Here is a 10309-nt window from a genome sequence, read left to right on the forward strand (position 1 = left end):
AGTCTGGAGTAGAACTAGGTCTGAACTCAGGGAGGTCAGTATAACACCAAGTCGGGTGGGGATGAGGACAAGGGGTCATGGTACAGGCCATAGAGCTTCTCACACTGCTGGGAGTCCAGTGGAGATGGGACCAGAGCAAAAATGAGTGGGAGCAGAAGAGGGTATTGGGTACAGTCTGGGCCGCCTTATGGGCTGAATGGGTGGGATGCATGGATGGTGTGCTAGACTAAAGGACCAACAGTGAGTCAGACATCCGTAGGGAGAGAATGACTGCTGACCAAGAGATACATAGCAGGGCCTTCTCTGTGTTAATGTGTGTGGGTGATGGCAATTGAAAGGATAAGAGATGAGGGAGTTGCAAGTTAATTACTACTTGACAGTCAAACAAGAGAAATGAGGTAACCCCTGGGAATGGAGATGGTGACTAGTGCTCCCAAGCTTTGAAGCCAGAGTGACTCAGGTTTGTATCCTGGCACTGCCACCAGTCAACTGTCCTCAGGCAGGTTTATTTAACTCATTGAGCTTCCCTTTCCTCTCTAGTGTGAAGTGGACAATGATACGGACTCTCACGTCAGGAGGATGAGTGGATACTTGGGTGCTTTGCTTCATATTCTCCTTTCCTCTCTTTCATTTATTTTCTCCACTGCAATAGGCTGGTTGCAGCTGGATGCAGGTTCAGGGGCAAACACTCCTACAGGAAAAGACAAGGAGGATGGAGCCAGGGTTGACAGCTCCAAGGCTGGCAGGCAGGTCATGGCCAACAGCTGTCCTTCCAGGGCCATTATTTCAATAGATTATCCCCTTGTCCTGGGGATGGAATATAGTCTCCAGCAACATGGTGGTTGAACTTAACAACCCCCTTCCCCTCAAGGAAACGACCTAGAGCTCCTGGGAGTTCAAATAAGATTTGTCTATTTCCTACAGGTCAAGGTATCTCTAGATGCTAGCCATCTTCTTCTTAGCAACCATGGAGGCCAACGTTCTTGCCTTTCCCACAACCCCTTTCTTCTCAGACTTGGTATTTATACAGATCTCCCTGAATTCAGACCTAGTTCTTCTCCAGTCTTCAGGCATCTATTCTGCTCTCCTCCATTCATGAATAGTCTTGGTTCAGATTTTGGGTAATGCCTTGGAAAAACATACACGCCTTTTCAAAATAAATAAACATACTTTTGAAATGATGGAGAAACTAAACCATAAATCCAGATGCACATGTAGAGGTCACCCCTACCAGCATGAGAACACACCACAGCAGTACCTGTAAGCATCGCATTAATGATGCAAAGCTTCCTTCTCATCCTATACAAGTTTTTGATCTTCCATTTTGGAGGCAATATAGAGCTAAGACACCTTGTACGTGAAGTCATAAAATCACCCTCAACAATGATTAGGCAAGCTTTTAAGAAATAATTTAGAAAAGCAAATAATTTAGAGAAGCTAATTGGATTTTAAGCAGTTTGGACATTCCCAGATCTAAGAGTGCAGCCACAGTCACCTGGGGACCTCAGCACATCAATAAGCCTGACCCAGGGTGTATGATGGTGAACTTGGGTCTGGCTGGGGGCAGGACCTGAAGCACTGGTGGGTGGATGTGTGCCACTATTTGACCACCTTCTCTACAAGTCACAGACCTGACCATTGGCGTGTCAGTTATGGGTTATTGTTAGACAGAGCCATCCCTATATCACACTTCCTCTAACCTTCCAACACAAGCCATATGATGCTCCTGCCAATGTGTCTCCTTCAATTGTTGAGAACGTACTTGTTCCCCCAGGTATGTCCTGTCTCCGCCCGAGCTCAGCTTCCTAAGAAATATCCCAGTTCCCTCCCAGTATAGTTCCCTTGTTTTTGGTGAGCTGGTTGGAGAGAGTTTCTGTGCTTTGCTCCCACATTACACAAGGATAAAATGACAGCATTTGCCGGGAGGAGGGGAGTCTGACCAGAGAGGAAGGTGCAGAGTTGCCTCCTGAGCCCAGGGCAGTGCGAAAGGCAATTGGTTTCACTGAGGCAGCACAAGAAAAGCATTTTATTAGTAAATAGTTGAGGTTTTAATGAAAGTGGAAGCTGTTATTACTATTTTTAATTATACCTTTTTTTAAATCCTCACCAGAGGATATTTTTTCCACTGATTTTTTTTTTTTTTCAGAGAGTAGGGGAGAGGGTAAAGTGGGAGGGGTGGGGAGAGAGAGAGAGACAGAGAGAGAGAGAGAGAGAGAGAGAGAGAGAGAGAGAGAAACATCAATGTGAGAGAAACACACATTGGTGGTTGCCTCCAGAACATGCCCTGACCAGGAATGGGGATGAAGCCCGCAACCGAAGTATGTGCCGTTGGTTGGCAATTGAACCCACGACCCTTCTGACCGCGGGCCAATGCTCTAACCACTGAGAAAACATGGCTAGGGCTGGAATTTATTTGTTAATTCAAAGTTTGATAATTGTCCCTTGGTTCCATGATTAGAAAATGTGGGCTTACCCTTTGAAAACAGCTTCAAAGCTACTACTGGAAATGCTTTGTGTTTTATTCTCATGTTTACCACGTCTCAGCTCAGCAGGGAGAAAATAGAGCTCATCGGTGACTTTAATATTAACATGTACAGAGAGAAACATGAATAGTGTTTGGCTCGAGCAGAGAACACACAATCATGAGAGAAATGTGAATAAATTACTCTGACAGTGACTCAGTAATTCCGATGGCCCAAATGAATCATTTGTAGAGGCCAAACAAATATTAATACACAGGACATTGTCCAGAACAGAGGGACAAATCTGACCTTCTGTAATAGCGCTCTTCGTTATTTATGGTAAAAAACACATGAGCTTTGGAACATGTAATTTTATTGCTGAAATCAATAAAAGCTGGCCTCGGGCCAGCGCTTAGAATAGCTGTGGCAACTCTCTGGCAGATGGAGAGATTATCGCCGCAAGCCTCCTGGGCTCGCCCCTCTTTTCTTGGCCCAGACTCAAACCTGGCCCCCAACACACCACCTCCCACCCAGTCCATGGGGCAGCGTCCTTTTCCTTCCCCACCTTTACTGAGGGGCTTCCCCAGGGCAGACCCAGCATCTGCACCCCTTGGTGGGATGTATCTTGGCTTCTGTCTTTCTCAAACACCAAACCAAACTAAAAAACAAACAACAGAAACCATTATTTCTCCATGCTCCACCGCACAAGCTGAGTCATAAAGGCCTCCAGTCACTTCGGGACTGTTCTCTCCCGTGTGGGAAAGGATTTCGAGCTTGGCTGCTTGCTGGTGTCTGCCGCTGCCTTCACTGTGGGGTGCGGGAGTCTCCTGGCACCGTGGGGTAGTAGTAAGAGCACTGACAGAGGAGGCTGAAGGTTTGGGTTCTCTCTGTGGCTCTGCCACGAGTGGGCTATGTGAGCTGGGCAGGACCCCGTGCTTCTCTGGGCCTTGTTTCTCCGTCTGTATCTGGCTGGGATGGGTAGGGGGTCAGGAGCTTTCCAACCACTCTGCAGAGATGCTTCAGGGGATCTGCAAGCTCACTGAAATGTTCAAGTGTCTTTAAACAGTAAGAAGACGGCAAGAATAACCAAAGAGATTGTATTCTCATTTTAACAATAGGAGAGATGAGCCCATTAATGTGTAGTAGAGCCATGTGAGCTTGCTCTGTAGCCTTGGAAAATATCTTGTCTGGACATCTCCCATGCATACATTTCAATATCTTGTAGATGTGCCCTGACCTGGAAGGCTGCCAGTGCTCACCGGTCTTGTCTTAAAATCAGGGCTGTGCCTAAGCAGAGCTCCCGTGTACCTCCCTGGATCCAAGGCCTTGCCAAGCTCAGATGCATCTTCCTGGAACACACTCCCAGTGCCGAGTAATTCTCACTTGTGCAACGATCAGTGAATGCCAAACATGTTGCGATGTGCAAATATTATGTTACAGATCATTTAAGCAATGATTGTGAATTCTGGGTGCTTATTGCCACATATATAACCTTTAAGCTTTAAGGACAGATTTATCAAGGCATCTCCTAAGATTGACAGAAGATTATTAAAAGACTGGAAACGTTAACAGGTATCTGTATGGCTGGGTTTTCTTGAAACTGAGGAACCAAAACAAGTTATTGTAGGTGCTAGAAAATGTAACTTTCACCTGATGTCCCAACTCCACGACAGTCTCGTTTATACATTTTTCAGATTATAATAAGTAGAAATTATAAGTTTGATAAGATAAATACATATTAATAAAAGATATGTCTATGTTTTATAAATATCAGGATCCAAGGTAAGATTTAGTTTGAAAGATGAGAGATCTTTCCTACTAAACATGCTTGCAGTCCCCTCAGACTTCTGCCATTTCAGCTGAGGCCACCCCTGTAAGAGGGAGACACCTATTTGGTGTGATTTGGGGCCACCAGAAGGGTCATTGCTGTTGATGTGACTTTCTTTACCAAGAGGCAAAGCCTTTCTTTTCTACAATGAGACTGAATAGTTATCATGCCATGCGTTTGGAAGAAATGTCCAGAGAAGTAGAAATTCACATGAGGTGGGAAAGATTGACATTAGCACCTTCCCAGAGAGTTGGTTTTGGCTGCTGGGGAGGCTCTGGGTGCAAACATAGGACAGAACAGGTATTTCAGGGACAATGTAAACTGGAATTTTCTGATAGTCCTCTATCAGTGGTTCTCAACCTTCTGGCCCTTTAAATACGGTTCCTCATGTTGTGACCCAACCATAAAATTATTTTCGTTGCTACTTCATAACTGCAATGTTGCTACTGTTATGAATCGTCATGTAAATATCTGATATTCAGGATGGTCTTAGGTGACCCCTGTGAAAGGGTCGTTCGACCACCAAAGGGGTCGCGACCCACAGGTTGAGAACCGCTGCTCTATGGTTTCGACAACAGAATTTTTGTTCTAATTCTAGAGAAGATAATTTTTTGGCAATTGGGGTGGGGTGGGGGGCTCAAGTATTCACAGAATCCCAACTATGAACTCACTGTGCTGGGGGACATTGTCACATGTGTGATCTCTTAATCCTGGGAACAACTTTGCAAGGTGGATACTATTATTTCCAAATTACAGTGAGGAAGTTGAGAGGCTGAGAAGTTAAATAATTTGCTCTAAGTGCTCTGCCTGGTAAAAGGCAAATGGGGATGGAAAGCCTGGTCCGTGCTTCCCATTGCACAGTAGGCACAGGAGAAAGCCCGCAGCCTCTCATCCTTTTGCTCCAACTAGAAGGAGACTGTGCTTACCAGGACACCGGAGGTCTGTGCTCCCGGCCAAGAGGGACAGACACCGGGTGAAACTGGAGGCAGCTGGCTATGCACTGTAGGGCTGAACTCATGAGTGCTCGGGTTTGGCCTTCGCAGGGAGTCACACTGCACCCTGAGCTGATTCCCATCTTCTGGTTGCTCCCTGGAGAAAAGTAGACTAAGCTCCAGGGAAGGAAAACTTGAGGGAGAAAGCCAGCTGAGTCTGAGCCTCTGAGCCTGTCCTGGTGGAACTTCATGGTTGTTACTGATTGATAACACTCACAACAACTCCTCCTTGCATCCCGCTCCTTCTAGTTACTGATTTAACTGGGGTGTGGTAACGTGATGTGGCTGCTCTTCCATCCACCAGGCTTTGCAGATGTCACATCCTGGTGGGCAGAGGCTGCCCCATTCAGCACCCTACCCACTCCCAGCACCTGACACCCCAGTGCTCAAGCACAGTTACCTCCTGCAGAGATGGGGCCCAGAAAATGCACTAAAAACCAAAATTTCCACTGGTAATTTGGTTGTAATATAATCAGAGTTGAGACTCACTGACTTAGTACCTAATAGGCGGTTAATGTACTTTTCTTGAGCAGCCCACAGGAAGCGTGGTCTTGTGCAAACATGGTGGTGAATATAAAGAGGCTGCAGCTGGGGGCACCAGCTAATTATCCTCCTGCCAGCGGGAGATCTGAGGCACATTTCCATGGTCACTGCACGTTCAATCTTTATTATTTAACTTGTGGTTGAGTTTTTGGGGCCCCCTCCAATTTCACACGTGAGGCGAGTCCCAACTCAGGGATCCCTGTTGCTTTCTGTCCAGTACTGATTCCACTCTTCCTTGGCAAAGTTGCCTTTGAAAACAATCCCTCTGTCTCTATTCTTAACTATGTGATTTGAGTGGAACTACCCTATCTCCAGCTCCAGGAATGGGCCGTGATTGGCTTAAACCAGACACACATCCCTTCCCCACAGGATGGTTGGCTCAAGGGGTGAGCAATTAAGCTGGTCCAAGAAGAGTGCACCTAGGGCTAAGCTGGGATGTGGGAATGCACACACTTTCTTCTCCTTGGGTTTGTGGTGTGAGGATGTGTGGCCAGGAACTGCTGGGACTACTAGGCTTGAGCTTGGCACTCTAGGCCGCCCTCTGGATCCCGCCATGAAAGGAATGCAGGGATGGATGCAGGTTCTGTGAGGTCTGGAGCTCCCACAATTTCAGCACTTTCTTTAAGAAAGTGAACACATAATTACAAATACATACGTAAGCATAAGTGTGAATTAACTCAAATGAGAAAAGAAGTCATAACAGGTTGAACAGACCTGACAAATGCCCCAAACATCACAAAATCCAAGTAAACGGCAAACCATTTTATTAATATCTGACATGCCTCTAAAGTATTTTTTCCATGTTTTGGCTGCATACTATTTGATCATATCTTTATATTGCAAAGATTTAGCAATATCATTTTTATAGAAAGGACAAAATGATAGCCTTTCCTTTAGTATGAGAGATTGAAATATTTTATTATCCATAGTGTAGCAGAGTTTGTTTCAGTGTCATTGTTTAAATCAAAGTATTTAAAAATGTTAGCTTTTAAGACTTTGATTTCATTAGTAAAAAAAATAAACTTCATATTCCATGGTAGTCTGACTTGTCATTTGTATTAATCTTGCTTCTCAAACCTCCCATGACACGGGGAATCCCCATCTATATATAGAGATCAAGGAAACTCAAAACAGAATTAGCCATGCAGCCTTATGATCTCCCATGGTACTTTCCAATCCAGTCCTTTGCTCAATCTATGTTAGTATGTTTACGGGTCTACCTTCCCCACTAGACCTGAAGCTCCTTAAAGGAATCTTGCTTATAGTGTGTGTTCCCCAACAATGCCTGGCACATAATGGGCACTCAGAATGAGTGAGACAGACTTGGGTTTAGAGACTCAAAGTTCTTTCACTGGACGAAGGGATATCCTTGGACAAATTTTATTTTAAGCTTGTTTCACTGTTATTTTCTTTTAGTGAACTATATTAAGCTTTTAATTTGGGGAAAAGATCTCTGCAACTCATTAGTCACTGAATCAGGTCCCCAAACTGCTAGCCCTCTCTAACCAGGACTCCTTATACTTTACTAAAGTGGTGTGGCCTATTAGAGAGAATCTTTCTCATTTTCCAACTGCTTCATTTAAAAACATTTAAATATACCTCCTCTCCTTAGTCTCAAAAATGTGTCTCTCCTCCTTTCAAAGGTTATTCTCTCTAGCCCATGGTCTTAATCTAATTTCCTCATGGGCAAATGATTTTAACCTGTATGAAAGCTCCCAGCACACACTTGAAGTCGAATGGGATCCACCTCTGAATATGCATTCTTCCCTCTGAATGAATGAAAGTAAGGAAAACATTGATAATTTCCCAATAAACTAGTAAGGATAAGTGTGACAAGAATTCATGACTTTGTACTATTAGTCCAAGAGTCATATGCCAATTTTTCTTAATCAAGAGGAAGCCATTAATGGAATTTGTCTGCCAAATCCAGCTTTCTCATCGTTGACAGGGGAGCTGTAACCCATAGCAACTCCTAGCCATGGCGGATAGAACTCCATACAGAAGGCACCCAGGCACAGCTGATTAAATATTTGAGCAACTCATTTTATAATGTGACTTCACTAAGTGCCTACCTATTGCACCAAAGCTGTTGGCAATTAGAGGGCTCAGAAATTGCCTCAGAATGCAAAGGCACATCCTTCACTGCTTAAAATAGAAAAATCACTAATGCTCTCCCAAAGGACGCAAATAGAGATGTTGGGACATATGCCATTTTCAAATGACTCAGCCAGAGACAAGTCCATGTCAATGGGACTTATCCGAGGTTGCCCAAATGTTACATGACAAGCACTTGTAAAGCATAATTTAGAACTTGTGCTCTGGTAGTAAAACCCAATGAGTGTAGGTAAGGTTGGGGTTTTCATTCATGTTAAGCTCTTGGAGAGCTTTTGAGTTGTCCACAGCTGCCTGACTTCCTCTGACGTCAATGAATTAGGCAGGCTTCCTTTTAAACACATCTTAAAAAAGAATCTAATGAGTGAGAATTTTCCACTCAGGCGGAGCGAGCATGTTGGATCATGACCAGGATTTTATTTTTTTAGGAAATGGATTGGGATGGCATAGAATAAAAAATATCAGCATCCATCACATGTAGTAAGAGTAAGGGATGTTCCATACAACATTTTTTTTCATTTAATACATGAAATGTATTATGATATAAATGTGTTACTTATTGTGAGTCATGATTAAAAAAATAGAAAGCCACTGAGTTTGAGGACTCTTCTGTTTTTAAGGTGGTTTAACCAAATATTTATCTTCATCTGTTGCCACAAATATTTCAGTGAAAATTAAATACTGTCACAATTCAAATACCTACTGTTTGTTGGATACTTATTACATCCTGACAGTGTGGAAGAGGCTAGATATCTCTATTTTAGCATTGAGGAGTCTAAAGTTTGAAATAGTTCATTAAAAACCCTGTTAATTTATCTGTCCAAAATCACACCACTTGCAAATACCCCTCTTTAGGCTCCATCTCCTTTCCTTTATGCATAGCATTTATTTTTTATTTTATTGTTTAAGGTATTACAAATAGTAGTACATATGTCTCTCCCCCCCCCCCCACTGACCTCCCCCTCTCTCCCCTACCCCCCGGCACCTGCCCTCATCCCCTCGCCCCCAGTGTCTTGCGTCTGTTGGTTGTGCTTATACGCGTGCATACAAGTCCTTCAGTTGATCTCTTACCGCCCCCCCCCCGCCCCCCGAACCCTCCCCTACCTTCCCGCTGTAGTTTGACAGTCTGTTCGATGCAATTGAGGAACTCTTAAAATCTGTTGATTTGGGTTTGGAAGAGATGTGGACCCTTTGGACTTGGTTGTTGGAAATTTGCCCTGCACTCACAAAGATCTGGACTTCTTGGGAGAATGCTGGGAAACATAGGGGCAAAAGAACAGATGTACAACTGCCTAAAGACTGACTCAAATGATCCAAGGGAGATAAAAATCAGAAACATTTTGCATCAACTCTGAAACCAGAGAAAAGTCCCCCCTACATGTATGCTTAGAGGAATTTCTGTCACATTAAATCACACAGGCCAACTCATAGCTTTATTTACTGAGAAAGTAGCACTACATCAGGGAAACTCCTGGCCTATCTCCCTTACTAGCTCCTACATTCCTTAATTTAGAGCAGCAAATTTCAACCAGTGTGCCTCAAGAATTTTAAGACGCGCAGTAAGTATCCAACTACTTGGTCAGGGGCACTCACCTCTTTCCCCTTCCCAGTGGTTCTCAACCTTCCTCATGCCGCGGCCCTTTAATACAGTTCCTCATGTGGTGGTGACCCCCAATTTCATTGTTACAAATGGAACATAATTAAAGCATAGTAATTAATCACAAAAACAATATGTAATTATATATGTGTTTTCCGATGGTCTTAGGCGACCCCTGTGAAGGGTCGTTCGACCCCCAAAGGAGTCGCGACCCACAGGTTGAGAACCGCTGCCTTAGACTATTAAAAAAAAAAAAGACAACAGCCAACACATTAATAGCCATCTGGTATGAATGAATCAAAACCATACTTTTTTTTGTCAGATCGGCAAAAAATATATTTTTTATTGTGCCACAGAATTTTAGTAATTAGTTTTCCTGTGCCATAAGATGAAAAAAGTTGAAAATCGCTGATTTCGAGGGTTGATAAGCTACCATCTCTAGCTCTAATCTTTCTACCTCCTTACCAACACATGCCAAGAAACACCAGGGGTTGGCCTATCCTGGGCTTGCTTGCTCTTAGGATGTTTCCTTCTTCTCTTTCCCTTCTTAGCTCTGTGTCATTGGGGAGGAGGGTCATAGCGAGCAGAGGAGGGGGCCCAGCAAAGGTAGCTGAGCTACCGCGTATTTGTTCTCAAGTTCCCACATCAGCTGGCTGCTACCAAAGGGAGGTCCTCGTGGGAGAGATTGGTGGGTAGAAGGGAGAAGCTGGAGTATTTCTTGGCCTCCCTCTAACTCAGAGGGCATCTCTGGCAGCAGCGCTATTTCCTCTGTGGC

This window comes from Myotis nattereri (assembly GCF_964212035.1).
Source record: "Myotis nattereri genome assembly, chromosome: 1".
In the NCBI taxonomy this organism is placed as follows: domain Eukaryota; kingdom Metazoa; phylum Chordata; class Mammalia; order Chiroptera; family Vespertilionidae; genus Myotis; species Myotis nattereri.